The 15,465-nt window shown below is 45.6% G+C and overlaps 1 protein-coding gene and 1 long non-coding RNA gene across 19 annotated transcripts in view; one reads left to right on the top strand and one right to left on the bottom strand.

Annotated features, from left to right (window-relative positions):
- Positions 1–688: 688 nt before the first annotated feature.
- SGK3 (serum/glucocorticoid regulated kinase family member 3) overlaps positions 689–15,465 on the top strand; it is an 85,721-nt gene continuing 70,944 nt past the window's right edge. For 7 of the 18 annotated variants that reach the window (XM_075920604.1, XM_075920589.1, XM_075920599.1 and 4 more), the window contains exon 1: positions 691–1,073. The gene's annotated coding sequence lies outside the window, so the exon portion shown is untranslated. Of the gene's footprint in view, positions 1,074–1,259; positions 1,405–1,437; positions 1,709–15,465 lie in introns of those variants that run through there. The other 11 variants (XM_006131476.4, XM_075920598.1, XM_075920596.1 and 8 more) reach the window with 4 other exon arrangements.
- Positions 3,170–15,465, bottom strand: part of LOC142827044 (uncharacterized) — a 57,033-nt gene continuing 44,737 nt past the window's right edge. Inside the window, exon 3 of the long non-coding RNA XR_012901414.1 lies at positions 3,170–3,306. This is a non-coding gene — a long non-coding RNA (uncharacterized LOC142827044). The remainder of the gene's footprint in view (positions 3,307–15,465) is intronic.

Here is a 15,465-nt window from a genome sequence, read left to right as displayed (position 1 = left end):
TTCAGGTGAATTCTCTTTGTATTTTAATGACTTGATTTTGCTGTTAGTATTTTTAACCCCCCCCCCATACCTGAAGAAATTTATGTAGAGATGGGATGTCAATGTAATCCTCTTGTGTCTGCTGGTTCATGTTTAACACGGTACTGTGGGTTTTAGCTCTCCCTAGTCCTGCCTAAGGCAGGGAGCTGGACTTGATGACCATCTGAGGTCTCTTCCAGCTCTATGGTTGGTTCTATGATTCTAGCATATTCTGTTTTAAGACGAAAGTCTTACTTTTCATTTTCCAGTGATGGTTTGCAGTGTTCTTGGAGCAGTGTTGATCCCAGGTTATAGGGATACAGGGTGAGTAAGGTAACGTCCAGAGACTGGACCAGCTTCTGTTGTTGGGAAACTTGTCTCTTTTTACCATCAGAAGCTGGTCCAATAAATGCCATTACCTCGCCCATCTCGCCTTCCGAGTTTCAATAAGGCCTCGCACGCTGTAAGAAGGCTCCAGCAGGACCCACCTCAAGCGCCTTTCCGAGAGGCTGGGCTCCGTGGGAGAGGCATGCTCTGCGGACAGCGCTCATTGGCTCTCCCCGCTCTCGGTAGGAGGCGCAGCGGAGCAACCTGCAGTTGCCCCCCGGGCCCGCTAGAGGCCGCGGCGCCCCGCTATCCTGCCCGCGCCCCTGTCACATGAAACTCACATTTCAGCTAGTCCTCAAATGACCCTCCCGGCGGGGTGAGCGGGCTCCCCGGCGCGTGGCCTGTGGGCCAAGCGGCTTGCAGAGCCGGGCGTAGCGGAGGGCGCTGGGCAGGGCTCGGTGGTGGCTCTGCCGCACCTGGCCGCGGCTCCCGGCGACTGGGTGGAGACCGGTGGGATCCCGCAGGCGGGACCGGATGCGTGGGCGGCCTGCGAGCGCTCCCCGGGGCATGTAAGCGCTGCGCGGCACGAGCCCCGGGCGGGGCAGCCTGGCCGGCGGCGGCCCGGGAGGAGCTCCGCTGACACGTCAGGGGAAAGCCTTCGCCCGGCTGCAGGAAAAAGGAAGAGAAAGTGCAAAGTGGCGGAGGCTCGCTCAGCCCGGCGCTCTGGGGTAGGTGCGGCCGCGGCGCAGCCGGGGGGGGGCTCGAAGTTGTGATCCAGTTGCGTGTGGCCGCGGAACGGGAGCTGCTCCGCTCCGGGGAGGGCGCGGGCCTTGCACCCTGCTCGGTTTTCGCGTGGCTGTTGCGATACTTAGAAATAAGCCGCGTTTGAAAAATCCTGCCTCCGTCTGCCGCAGGGCGCCCGCGCGGCTCGGGTGCACAAAAGCCCCCGCGTGGGGAGGGGCCTGGAGCTCTGGGAGGCGAGAGAGGTGCCTCGGTTTAATCCTCGAAAGGGATAGTGCGAGGAAGTTGCCCGGCAGAAACGCCCTGTGCAAACGCGTGGTACGTATCCTGCTCTCTCCCCGGCGTTAGAAAGCGTGGTACCGTGTGCTCCGCTTCACGTTTCTGGCTTCGGGGTTATTTCGAGGCGTTGTAGTGACAGGTCAGATCGGCTTGTCTGCAGTTACCTCGCGCGTCTGCCCATGCTGATTATTAACTTGATGGGGGATAGGAGGCAATAACGAGGGAAAAAATCGCAGGGCAAGATAACTTTCCTCCATAACCTTAAGGCTGCAGATCCTTCCTCTTCCATGTCCTCATGGATCTTTGGAACAGGTCTTCTGTTTGTGGCACCGCTTTAGGAAAGGTGGGTTTTGTTACTTGCACTTCTGTTAAAATTCTCTTGCGGTCCGCGCGTGCATTTTGTAAAATTATCTTGCAGGGTGTGTAGTGAAAAGGCTGCAGCACGTTGAATGCGAGAAAACTGATTAAAAGTGAAAGAAGAATGCAAACAGCCAACTATAGGGTGAAAAGTAAAAGGGCTTCTAAAACTCTTTCGGTTTTATTGAGGCAACAACATTTTTGGCTTAATACTTTTTTTTGGCAATTTGACAAAGCAGCGGCAGACTGAGACACTTGTGTATGCTCCCGTTTAGGGTGGACAGGCAATGACCGGAAGGTGGAGCAGGAGCCATCAGGGCCAACTCCCTCCCTCTCTGGTCCCATGGGGGGGCAACTGACGTGCTGGCCAGGGGCTCTGGAAAAATGAGGTGTGAAGAAAAATACACCCCCCCCCCCAACCTGCACTGCTTTACCACCCGTGCTCCAGCTGGGAAGTGGGCTCAGGGGCTTGCACCAATCCATGTGGTACTCATTCTGGGGAGTGGGGTCAGAGAAGTGGGGCTTCCCCAACTCCAGCAGGGTTTGGGCCATGGTGGCTTGCCCCACTCCAGCATTCCAGCTGGAAAGTGGGAGTCAGGGGCTTGCAAGCCCCCATTCCCTAATCTCACTCCTTGGCAAGAGAGTCAGGTGGGAGGAGTTGAGTAAGCAATGGGACAGGAGATGAGCTGGGCTGGGGGTGGGCCTGGATGGTAAGGGGGTAAGCCAAGGCCCACTCAGGCTTACCTCTGACTACACCACTGTAACAGCCTCTTCAGGGCCTGAAACTGTTCTTCTAGCCTGTGCATATTCTGCCACTGACTTACTAGATGAGTCTGTGATAGGGGATTTGTTGAACTTTCCTGTAATACAGTGGTTCCCAAACTTTTTGGCATCATGCCCCCTTTTCGATTTTTTTTTGAGAAACCCTCACTCCACCCTTCCCCCCCCCCCCCCCCAAAAAGCAGCAAAACTTGTTGAGCAAAAAAATAAAAAGGAACTAACTGGGTCCAAAAAACAACAAAAATAGCAGCAAAATTTGGGGGAGGAACCTGGGTCACCTCGTGCCCCCCCTGGAATTTCTTCACGCCCCCCAGTTTGGGAACCCATGCTATAATAGATTGGAACAAAATCTTTCTCTTTTTTTAAAAAATCAGGCTGTTTGAGCAAGCCACAGTGTCTCAGAAAAGTGAATTGAATTGCAAGCTAGAATGGTTCATGTAGTGTGCTTTAAAAAGAGGCTCATTTTAAAAGGAGATGGTCAACTTTAATAAAACAAAAAAACCTCTTATTTTAAACAGTTTAGGATTTAACAATCTCTAAATCGTAGGACAAGAAACTTAATGGAAACAAGAGACACTGTCAGCTTGGATCAGGGGCAGAAGGAGCCTAATCTCTCTGAAATTGTACCTGCTATTACATTTAACTGAAGAAAGTTAATGAGCAGAAAATTTCTCCGTTTTTCAGCTTGTGTACTCTGTATTTGACAGCATTTTGGCCCCAGTCTTGGAATCAGATCCATCTAGGCAATCTTGCACTCACATGGATTCAGTATGAAAGTTTCAGTTCCTCTTCCATCTGTGTAGTCTGGTAACGAGGGAGAAATGGAAAAATATATTTATAAAAGGGTCCAGTTACACAATTCAGGCCCAAATGCTGTCGAATGTACAAAGTAAACAAGCAGAAAAATGGAGAATTTTTCTGTTCATTTAACTTCTTGCAGTTAATGTAATTTTAGGCTAATAATAGTAGGTATATCTCAGTAAGAGTTAGCTTTCCTCTCACATTCTTCTCTCCCTCTTCCCCCCGCCTTCCCCCCTCCCCCCCCCCACCAAACTGACAGTGTCTCTCACTCCCTTTTTAGTTTCTTGACCTACTGTTTATGTAAGCCACTAGATCTTGGTCCTGTATGTCCAGTGTTTAGTTTGTCTGGTTGGGAGGCTTTTGGGGGTGTGAATTGAAACTGTAGACAACCCCAATGTTATGATACCACTACAAGAACCTGAATAAATATTGGTGCCAAGTGACAGCAACAGACATTTAAGAGGTATGGAATGACTAAATGCAGGGCAATTGAAAGTGGCTGAGTAGGCCTTCTACAAAGCTTTAAGAAAATAGTGGCCCCTGTATTGCTTTCCTAGCCTTCCTTCTGAAAGACACTAAGGGCTTGTGTACACTTCAGGTATAAATCATTTAAGTTATGCAACTTCAGCAATGTGAATAGCCAAGCTGAAGTTAAATGTACTCGGGGTCTATTTATGGTGGTATCTTTGCAATAGTGTGTCGATGGAAGATGTTCTCCTGTCAACTCCCCTTGTGCTTTTCGTTGAGGTCGATTATTAGAGTCAGTGGGACAGCGATTGGTCGTTGATTTATTGCATCTATGCTAAATCGACCCCTGTTGAATCGATTATTGCCCTGTTGATCCGGCCTGTAATGTAGACCTGTCCTGAATCTCTCTTCCTCAGAAGCCTGTACTGTATCAACTTGGGGAAGAGTGCAGACAATATAGGCGTGGCTAAGCCTATCTTCCACACAAGGGAGGATTTGCATGCAGGGATTCTGTGCAGATGTGGTGGGCAACACTCTAAACCTCTGAGATTAATATTGTTTAGCAGTCAGATGGGGAAAGTGGTGGTACTCTCCAAACTCCACCCACAAAACAAGCCTCACTCCCGGCTGATAGCAGATAAAACAGTTGCTATATGTGATCATGCACATTCTGGGGTCCTATGGCTCAGCTCCCCCTCGGTAGGATCCAAAAACACAAATGGGTCCTTCTGAGCATCTCATGCTTAGTTTCCCTTTTATGGGCCTTGGGTTTGACTCGTTAGTTGGAGGAAAAGCTGAGGTGCTCCCCCCAGTCCATTCACTTGTGGATCTAAAATGACCTGTTGCTTGATGGACTGCACAGCTCATTGTAGTAAAATCCTCATTCTCATTTCTTATACCTCTTGTTGAGATGTGGAATAATTAGTCCTTTAAATGTTAACATTTATTGAGTTAGTCCCCACTGAGATCATAGAACCATAGTGCTGGAAGAGAGCTCAGAAGGTCATCGAGTCCAAAGCAGCACCAATCCCAACATGAGATGAATGGGACTGTTCACCCATTTAAAACTGGGCAAACAAAGACAAACATCACTATATCTGTTACACTTAGTTCACGTCTTTGAAGCTGTCTCAGTGACTAAAAGGTAAATCTCTAGCTGTTAAAACTGAAAGCTTAGATTCTGAAGAATAAGAGGCAGCATGAAACACGTGCTGGTAAGCTGCACCAGCGTATACTGGCTAAATCTGAGGACTGATTTCCCCCTCCCCCAAAATATTAGAATCCCATCAGCAGTCAAAAGAAGTCTTATTCCATACCTTAGATTTTCCCTAAGGCACCTGTCATTGTGGTATGTAATTAATGTACAGCAATTAAAGGTAGAAACTAATATTACCTTAATACTGTAGTAATGCTCTCACTTCCTAAATCAATGTGACAGTCCACTGGCAAAATCTGCTGCAAGGTATTCACTAGTCATCCATATTTTAAGGAGCTAGTTTATTTAAAGTTTTAAGATGTGTGTACTTTAAAATTACTGAATCTGTTCATTTTCAACTTGTTTAAAGTCAAACCACAAGTGGGTAAACAATTTGAGTGGTGGTGTGTGTTTAAAATAACAGTTGAAATTAGAGTCAGCATGTCCTGGCTTTTAATAGGCAGATTTCTGCCACATTATAGGTAGCTAGTTTAACTAACAATGCTAGCCTCCATAGTTGGTCTGACCTGGCAAAAAGGCTTTTTTTAATAGCAGAGGATTACCACAAGGAAGTAAAGTATATATGGCTGAAAATATAAAGCATTGGAAAAATAGGTGCATGGTGACTTGTCTCCCTTAGGATCCAGGATTTAGGATTTATTACACAAATAACGTTATCTCCAATTTTATAATGCCAAAGCAGACTAATTGCAGGATTATGTCCCGTATTGCTTTATACGGGAAAACCTCAAGCCTTATTATCTGTTTATACTGGTTTTTAATATAGGCTATGATGCTTCAGATTTGCACTAAAAAGGGTTATCTACAGTATGTGATTGTCCAAACGAGCTGTTACTGTATGTCAAACTATAGTGTAAAGCTAGAGTGCTCTAGCATCCTGTGCATGTCTTGTCCATGTGACACTGGCTACTCTATCACACACTAAAAGTTTCCTAGTGCACACTGCCCTACTAACTGCAATATGTCAATGCACAATTGAGAACTTCTAGTACATGGTAGGAAGGTCCAATTAGTGTGTGGCATGCTGGAGTTCTGTAGACTTGTGCCTCAGGAAGGAGCATGGCGGAAAGGGATCTAGGGGTCATAGTGGACCACAAGTTGAATATGAGTCAACAGTGTGATGCTGTTGCAAAAAAAGCAAATATGATTCTAGGTTGTATCAACAGGTGTGTTGTAAGCAAAACTCGTGAAGTCATTCTGCCGCTCTATTCTGCACTAGTTAGGCCTCAGCTGGAGTACTGTGTCCAGTTCTGGGCGCCACATTTCAAGAAAGATGTGGAGAAATTGGAAAGGGTACAGAGAAGAGCGACAAGAATGATTAAAGGTTTAGAGAACATGACCTATGAAGCCAGGCTTCATGAACTGGGCTTGTTTAGTTTGGAAAAAAGAAGATTAAGGGGGGACATGATAGCGGTTTTCAAATATCTAAAAGGGTGTCACAAGGAGGAAGGCGAAAATTTGTTCCTCTTGGTTTCTGAGGACAGGACAAGGAGTAATGGGCTTAAAGTGCAGCAGGGGAGGTTTAGATTGGACATTAGGAAAAAATTCCTAACTGTCAGGGTGGTCAAATATTGGAATAAATTGCCAAGGGAGGTGGTGGAATCTCCCTCTCTGGAGATATTTAAGAACAGGTTAGATAGACATCTGTCAGGGATGGTGTAGACGGAGCTTGATCCTGCCTTGAGGGCGGGGGGCTGGACTCGATGACCTCTCGAGGTCCCTTCCAGTCCTATTATTCTATGATTCTATGATTCAGCTTGCTGCACTCTACCTGCTCCTTTAGAAATGCATGTGGTTTTGGGTGCATGAATCTATCCACGTGGATCAAATGGCAGGCTTGGCTTTTGCATTTTACTCCCACGTGAGCAATTAAGTTAGAATTACAAAGTGAAACTGATCAGACTAATTTAAAACTACCATGTGACTTAGGTTCTCAGGACACTAGGGAAATGTTTGAACATTTAAATATTTACACTTAATGTAGAAAAACAATTCCCAACATACTGGGTTTTACAGAACCTAGACTTTGTCATACATGACTTCCTCTTGCAGCTCTTCTCTCAGGGTACATCTAGACTACATGCTTCTTTCGAAAGAAGCTTTTTCAAAAGAATCTTTCGAAAAAGCTTCTTTCGAAAGATTGTCTAGAAAGCCACAACTTTTTTCGAAAAAGCGATTCTCTCTTTCAAAAAGAGAGCACTCAGGCAATCTGGATGCTCTCTTTCGAAAAAGCCCTATTTGCAGTCAAGAACACTTCTTTTTTTTGAAAGAGCTCTTTCAAAAAAAGGTGTTCTTCCTCGTAAAATGAGGTTTACTGCTGTCAGAAAAACCGCTATAGTGGCAGTCTAGATGCAGGTGAAGTTTTTTCGAAAAAAGGCCACTTAAAAAAAAAAAAACCCTGTAGTCTAGACATAGCCTCAGAATTCCCACTGATTGTGCACGAGGCACTGTCGAATCAGACTGTAATAGTGGCCTTTTAAAGCGGGGTGGACAAACTTTTTGTCCTGAAGGCAGGTAGGAAATTGTATGGTGGGGTGGGAGGACTCATGGCGTGGGGGCAAGGGAGGAAGACTCCATAAGCAATGCCATCAAGATGGGGTAGAGTGGACAGGGCAGTACCAGGGACTCTTAGGAGCCCTGCTGGCAGAAGCTTGAGGACCCAGATAAAAGGGGTCTGTTAAGTCAGATTAGGGATGTAAAATCCCATTTAATTGGTTCACCAGTTAAACATATTGTTTAACTAGTTAATCGATTCAAGGGGGGTGGGCCCCAGAGTGCTCTGTTTATGGTGAGGATTTGCTGCTCCAGCCCCCACCAGTTAATCAGAACTGGGTAAGTCTCACCCATTAAGGATAAGGCTTACCAGTTAACCATTCACATCTCTTGGCTAGATGTGGCCCATAGATCATAGTTTGCCCACCCCTACTTTAAGGTATGTATTGTTTTGGTAATACTTGCAATAGCAATGAAGAAAATGGTGACTTATATAGACTTGCGTGGAGAACATTGCTTTATGTGGGGGGAAAAAAGAAAACTGTATTTTAGCTATAATGGTATCCCACATTTTACAAGTGTTTATCTGATATATTGAAGCACAATGAAGGTAGATTAAAATTTTTAGAGACATTAGTAGGGGTGGGGTTTGTTCTCATGTTAACTGGTATGCTGTGTGCTGGATGAATAGGATTCTTTATAGAATTATCTAAAGCCAGGCATTGATTTATTTGAAAACAAAGAGTTCTTTAGAGCAAAGTTTAGGCTGGCATTGCCATGAATCCTAGAATTATTCTACATTTAAATGAGAGAACAGTGATGTTCTTGTACTTGCGTCTAGTGCTGCAAAGAACTGCTCACCAGAGATTCAAACTCTGGTGAGAGAGTTTTTCTAAATTCACTTGCAAAAGTTTCCAAGTCTACTCTTCTTACAATAGGTAGGTAATGAAATGAAAATCAAGCCTGACAGATGATATAACTTCTACTAATCTATTCTAGAAATTGTCAAACTATTAAAGACATGTAACTTCAGCACAGAAGCAAACTAAACACATTTCTCAGCTAAAACTAGAACAATAGTACAAATATTCAGAGTATGAGCTTATATTCAGTAGTGCTTTTTAGGGTGTTTAAGGTGCTGTATGGAAGCTATGAGCAGTATCTTAGATGTGTTTCTGAAACTTATATTTCCAATATTCTCACACTATCTGTTTTACATCTGTGATAATTTAAAAGCTACACAATAACTTTTTTGACTAAAATCTGAGGCTAGATTAAAAGGAGTGAACTTGAGATCCCCTAAACCACCTAAAAATTCAGTCTCTTTGCGACCACTATTTGAAGTCTAGGTTACTGGTTGAATATAAACTAGAAGCTTCATATAAACTATAAAAAGCAGAAGAATTGCTATCTTTAAATTCAAGCAGACTTTTTGTTTTTAGCTACAGCCATTTAGTTCCTATTGTGTAATATAGTCTGATGCTTCAAGACATAAGACCTCATGAGCGACATTACATAAATGGAGCTGAAGTTAGGAACGATCTTATTTGGATTTTTGGTATGTATAAAATAGGGACAAGGTTTATAGGGCAAGGAGTCTTCCCCCCCCCCCCCCCCCTTGGTCTAACACAGCTATGTATGCAGCACTTTCTGACTTTTTAAAGTTCCAGATTAAAAACAAAATGTGCAACAGTGTTTTAAAACAGCTTTATTTAAAACCAGTGTAGCTATTTGATGATTCGTTGTGGAAGCATATAAGGACTGATCCTCAGATGAGTACTGGGCATAGTAGCAAGATCCATGTGGGATGGGAGGAAGAACCTAGAGCAGGCCAAATCCGCTCCAGTGTTATGGGGAGAAACACTGCTTGTGTGTCAGCGTACATGTTTCTTTCCATAATATTTTAGCGAATGTCTTTTAAAAACTTTTTCATTATCTAATACACTTAAGTAATGGCAGCCTTTTGTGTAAACTAATTAGAAGTATCATAAACACTTTACAGCAGAGCCCACGTCTTTGAGGCAGTGAGTATATTTCTTGGCACTAGACAAATAATACAACATTCCTCAAAATGCTGTGCTAGGCTTGATATGCCAACTTTGGCAGCCTGTCAGCACTTGCTTTCTCACTTGTTGCTGGTACTGTACTAGTGGATCTGCCCTGGTAGGAGATTTAACACAAAAAAAAAAAGTTTAAGCATCTACTTATTAATGTAGGCATCTCTTCAGGAGCAATTGTGCCACGTCTTACCACATGCTGATGTAATTTCTAAGAATCATGAGTTACAAAGTTTGGATGCAGCCCCCAGGTTTTTCCAAAGCTAAGGTGTACCGAGTTCTGAGCCCAAACCCAATTTCCAATACTTGTGACTATAAAAAGGCAAAAGATTTACAAAAGCACCTTATTAGAATAAACTATTCTGTTTTGGATGACCTGAACATTTGACTTATTTCACATTGCTCCTGTTCAAAAGAGAATGTTGTGCTGCATTCCAATACCAGAATTAAACTAATCTCTTGTAAGTGCAACCTGAAGGAAGGTGATGACACTGCACCTGTTGTTTGAATGCAGAATAAGTCAAGCAAACAACGTGAGGATTTCTTTTTAATTCTCTGATTAGGAAGTCAGTACTTGCCAAACTTCCCCTTTGAATTGAAACAGTTACAAATGCCACTTTCCTAAAAGGAGGCCAGTTATCTTGAGTGGAATACAGTAAACTGGAATTGGGGGGGGGGGAGGAATTCATGACGAAATGGTAAACTTCCAAAATTTCTTCGATCAAAAAATTCCATAATGATGATCTTTCTAGATGTTTTAAGTTAATTCCCCCATTCAAAAGAAATGACCAAAAATACTGATATAGTATCATAACGTCCATGTTATACTTGTGGGGTAGAATCTAGGAACCCAGTCAAGAATCAGGGCCTTATTGTGCTAGGTACATTACACAAAAGTAACTAAACTTTTCTATCCCATGGAGCTTTTAATTTCATTGAAAGGCAGAATGAAGCACATGGACAAAACAAACTGCAGTTCAGTTGAGAGGATGAGGTAACAATAAGTATATGAAAATTCCATATCTCTTCACTTCCTACTGTGTATACTTTTATTTGATCTTATTGTTCAGGAAGAGAGTACGAATGTGTGGCAAGAAAATGTTTTAAGGTTGCAGGTTGTTCATCATCAGAGATGGCAATGACCTCTCTGATCAAGACTCTGCCTGCCTGCCTCCCTAATCGGTTAAAAAGGAGGGTATCACTTCCTTTGTATGATTTGTCTAAATAAAATCCTCTTTGGGGCAGGGATTTTCTTGCTATGTTTCTCTACAATGCCTAATGGGAGGGCTTGGATATAATTGGAGTCTCCAGGAGCTGCTATAATACAAAGTAATAAATAACTTCTGTTCTGAATTTCAAATAGGGATGTCAAATATTAGTTAATTGAATAGTTAATGAACTTCATGAATTCTTATTGGTTAGTCAATTATTCTGTAGTCCCTGGGCAGCCCCTGTCTGAGGGGAGACAGTCTGAGCTCCTGGACCTGGCACGAGCTGGAACTGAACTGGGCTGCTTCCCGCCAGGCTCCTAATACACTTTAAATTCAGAGCCACACTGAGGGTAGGTCCAGGACCCAATGCAAGCTGGGACTGAGCTGGGCTGCTGACCAGCCTGTTAAAAAATGTACTGGCAAGGTAAGATGGAGGGGAATGCATGTAGTCTATAGCATTAACCGATAAGCTTTTGCTTATCGGTTAATCGACTATACTATTACATCTTTAATTTTTAAAAACACAGTATTTTACAGCTCAAGCATGAGAAATTACGAATTAAACTTTCAGAGTATTCTTTTTTTTTCCTGTCACACCAATTACTCTTAGTTCTCTAACAGAGATTAGACCTTGGGGTCCGTCCCCCCCACTAGCCATAATTCCCCCCGATATATAATAGCTTGTTCTCCTTCTGAAATTGGACTGGTTCTATAGCTGTGTTCTTCATCAGGACTCTTACTAAATGTGAAGCAGGTGACACTGATGCATCCAGAAAGATTTGTTGTTGAACATCACAAGTTTGGCAGGATATAGGATTGCTGTTTCTGTGTTCTCTTCAATAAATGACTGACTTCTCAAATTTAAGTCTGTACAGATTAAGATTCCACTAATTGGTTGTTTGACCTCTTTTCTAGATGCTACAAGACTTCGTTATTTCTCTCAATTACACATTACTGTCATACCCTCTTTGCATAATAATATGTAATTTTTTTTAGAAAGGACCTCATTTTGTTCTGTACAGGATCCTGATTTTCCTATAAACTAGGGATGTTAAATTGCGACTAATCAAATAGTCGATGCATTTTGCATTGACTAGTCAATAGGGTGTCTCCACCTTTGAAGTGTAGTAGCAGCCCTCTATTTTTCTGATAAAGGCAGCAAAGGGGTGGGGGGGGCGGGAGTGACTAGTTGATAAGCTTGTCGACTATCCGATAAGCATTTGCTTATTGGATAATCAATTAGTCCTTCACATCCCTACTATCAACCAGAAGAATATTTCAGGTTATGGGCTGCCCTCCCTTACTCCCCCCCCCTCCTCCTTTAGAGCTGGGTGCCAGGCTAACAGCTTCTGCTCTCTGGCTGCCCAGCTCTAACGTCAGCACAGGAAAAATGGTTGTAATACCAAAACCCTCATAAATAACTGACTTCCCTGCAGTTCCCTTTTGGGTCAGGACCCCCAATTTGAGAAACGCTGGTCTCCCTTGTGCAAACTGCTGCAGTATAGTGTAATGCACACAAGACCAGATTTCATAGTTCATTAAGTGTTTTTCATGACCATGAATTTGGTAAGACCCTAAGTAAAAGGACTGTCTGTCATAGTTCCCTTCCTGGGCTACCCACTAGGACTTCTGTGAAGGGAATCCAAGCTGCTGTGCTCTGAATCCTAAGGAGTGAGTTTAAACTTTGGAACGGAGTCCAACCTCTTCCCCAATCTCAAGTTCCCTAGACGCACACTCAGGACTCTGAGAACAGTCCCAGATAGGTGTCCTGATTGTTGGAACACACTGCCCAGCTATCTAGCTCCTCTGGGTGCAGCATTCACCCTCCAGACTCCCCAGTACTTCAACCCACCTCTTTCCCAGAACTCCACCCCAAAGATGTAAAGCTGCTGGCAGGGGCGACATGCAGGAAGTCATGAGGGGGCACATGCCCCTTCAAACACCATGGGTGGGAGGAGCAAGGGGCTGGTCAATAGCTGACAGGGCCTAAACTTCTCGGCAGCCCAGGGGACTATCGGGGTGGGAGAAGCGGAGGAATGCAGTCCCAGCACACTCTGATTTCCCAGCTGTCACTCAGGGGAGTGGTGAGGCAGCCCCCCATCACCAGCAGGAAGCAAAGCAACATGGTGGGAGGAGCAGTGTGAGCTGGAGCCATGTTGCTCTGCTTCCTGTGCTTTGCTGATGAGTGCAGGAGGGCTGAATCCCTGCTGCTGGCTCCCTCCTCCGCCCTGCAGCCCTGCCAGTCCCCCAGGCTGCATTGTTCAGGGGGAGAGGGTTGGAGCAGAGATGGGAGGAGGCTGGGCTTGGGGTGGAGGCCTGGGGACCAGTAACATGGCTGGTGCCTTCCCCCTGTGATCCCTCCTCACCAGTCATCCCTGGCATCTGGCTTACAGGTTTCAGAGGAGTAGCCATGTTAACCTGTAACTTTAAAAACAACTAGTCCTGTAGCACTTTAGAGACTAACAAAAATATATACAGGTTGCACGTCCCAAAACCCAGAATTCTCTGATCCGGCAAAATTCATGGTCCAATAGGACCACGGATGTTCCAGGATCAGAGAACCCCCTTCCCCCCGTAGCCTAGTGCAGGAGGGCAACCCAGGAGGGGCTGGGATGAAGCAGTGGATGGGTCTGGGGCTGTAATTGGTGGTAGCCCGCAGCAGCCCCCAACAGCCTGTGGAAGTGGGGCCAGAGCCTGTGCTCTCAGCAGCCTGTGGCAGCAGGGCTGGGACTGGCAGCAACCCCCCAGCAACACATGGCAGCATAGGTCCAGAGGCCCGAACAGCCCACGGAAGCAGGGCTAGAGCCCGCAGATTACCGCTAGGCTGGGACCAGAGCACCTGGCAGACTGACCAGGGCCAGAGCCAACCTCCAGCATCCGTGGCAGCATGGGCTGCTGGAGCTCAGCAGGCAGTCTGGCCGGGGCAGGAGCAGCAGGGACAGCAACTCAGGAGGCAGCCCAATAGGAGCTGGAGGTAGCTCCTCTCCCCTCCGCCCCCTCATAGTTGGCAAAGCCAGCAGCTGGGGTTGTAGCAGCGAATCTTCTCTAGTATGTTTAAAATCCGTGGTTCGGGACAAGTCCAGTCCCAAGGGTACTGGATAAGAGATGCTCAGTCTGTGTGTGTGTCTATAGTATATACATACATACACGTTGAACCTCCCAAATGGAGGACTCTCTGTTCTGGCAACATCTGTGGTCTAGTAAGACCACAGATATTGCTGCACCAAAGAACCCCAGAAGAGTTCATCTGCCTTGGGCGTATGCTCCCAGGGAATTCTCATCATTAGTGGGGTCAGGCGTCCCAGCCGGAGAACCTTGAGACCTCCCCAGCGGGGCCATGCAGCGACCCAGGAGCCCCAGGCAGGGAACCCTGGCAATGGGGTCAGGTGGCAGCTGAGAGTCCTGGCCCCAGCAGAGAAGTCCCTAGTGGCAGCAGGGATGGCCTGATGGCCCTGGCCAGGAAACCCTCCCAGTTAGTAGTGGGGTTGGCAGCGGCTGGGCAACCCTGGCTGGGAACCCTCACAAGGGCAGTGGAGCCGGGCCACAGCAATGGGGCAGGCAGCGGCTGGGTGGCCTCAGAACCGGGAAACCCTAGGAACCCCTGGAGGTACTGGGCCCACTAGTGGCTGAACAGGGCTGGCAGCCCTGGCTGGGGAACCTGGCAGCAGTGGGCGGGGAACCTCAGCCGAGCCAGCATTAGCAGGGCAGCGGCTGGGTGGAGAACCCTAGCCTTGAGAGCCCCAGGGAGAGGAGCAGGCAGCAGGACAGCCAGCAGTGAAGCATTGTCCCCTGGTCTGGCAAACTCCTTGGTTGGGGACTACTTAAGTCCCCAGGGTCCCAGACCAGGGAGGTCCAATGCGTGTGTATGTAATCATGAGCTCTCCTGGGCAAAACCCACTTCCTCAGATGAGCAGAGGAAGTGGGTTTAGCCCATCAAAGTTCATGATACTTTAAATATATATATATATTTTTAGTCCTTAAGGTGCTACAAGACTACTCATTGTTTTCTGGCTTACAGTTTAACACTTTCAGGGGCATACAGCTGTTGTGAATCAGTCAGACTATACAAAGTGTATGTATACTAATATCTTCACGATTAAAGGTAAGAGCATAAACAATACTGTACAGATCATACAAAACAATAAAATATGCTAAACGCCACATCCTTCGCTCACTCATCCTTCCCATGGGAGATCTTAAGGGGACTACTTGTGTTCTAGCAAGCAGGATCCTCTGTTCCTTCAGCAACCTGCCTCATCTTAATCAGGTACAAGATGACTCTCCCCAAGTTTCCCCCTCAGGGTCCGTTTGTAGGTTTTTGCTGGGACTCTGGTCATCTGCTTCTTTTGTTCCCTTAGCAATTTTCCTTTATTCTCACACCCTTCTCTTGCCAGCAAGAGGCTGCGTCCAACCTGACACCCACCCTAAGTTTCCTATGGGAGCTAGCAAAGGTGGAAACATTAGTGCAAATACATACACACCCCACATTTTAATCACTATTTGTGTAAACATGCAATAATTTGGGAATTTTAAGAAAAAGTAGTCTAATGTAGGCCAAAGAGAACCTTCTCTGTCTTGTTTAATTTCACCACTGAAATTACAAATTTTGTTCTGACAGGGCTATTTCAAAGAGGGGGTGTGTGTGTGTGTGTGTGTGTGTGTGAGAGAGTGACAGGGCTATTTCAAAGAGGGTGTGTGTGTGTGTGTGTGTGTGTGG

This window comes from Pelodiscus sinensis, chromosome 2 (assembly GCF_049634645.1).
Source record: "Pelodiscus sinensis isolate JC-2024 chromosome 2, ASM4963464v1, whole genome shotgun sequence".
Classification (NCBI taxonomy): domain Eukaryota; kingdom Metazoa; phylum Chordata; order Testudines; family Trionychidae; genus Pelodiscus; species Pelodiscus sinensis.
This window is presented reverse-complemented; position numbering and strand designations above follow the sequence as displayed.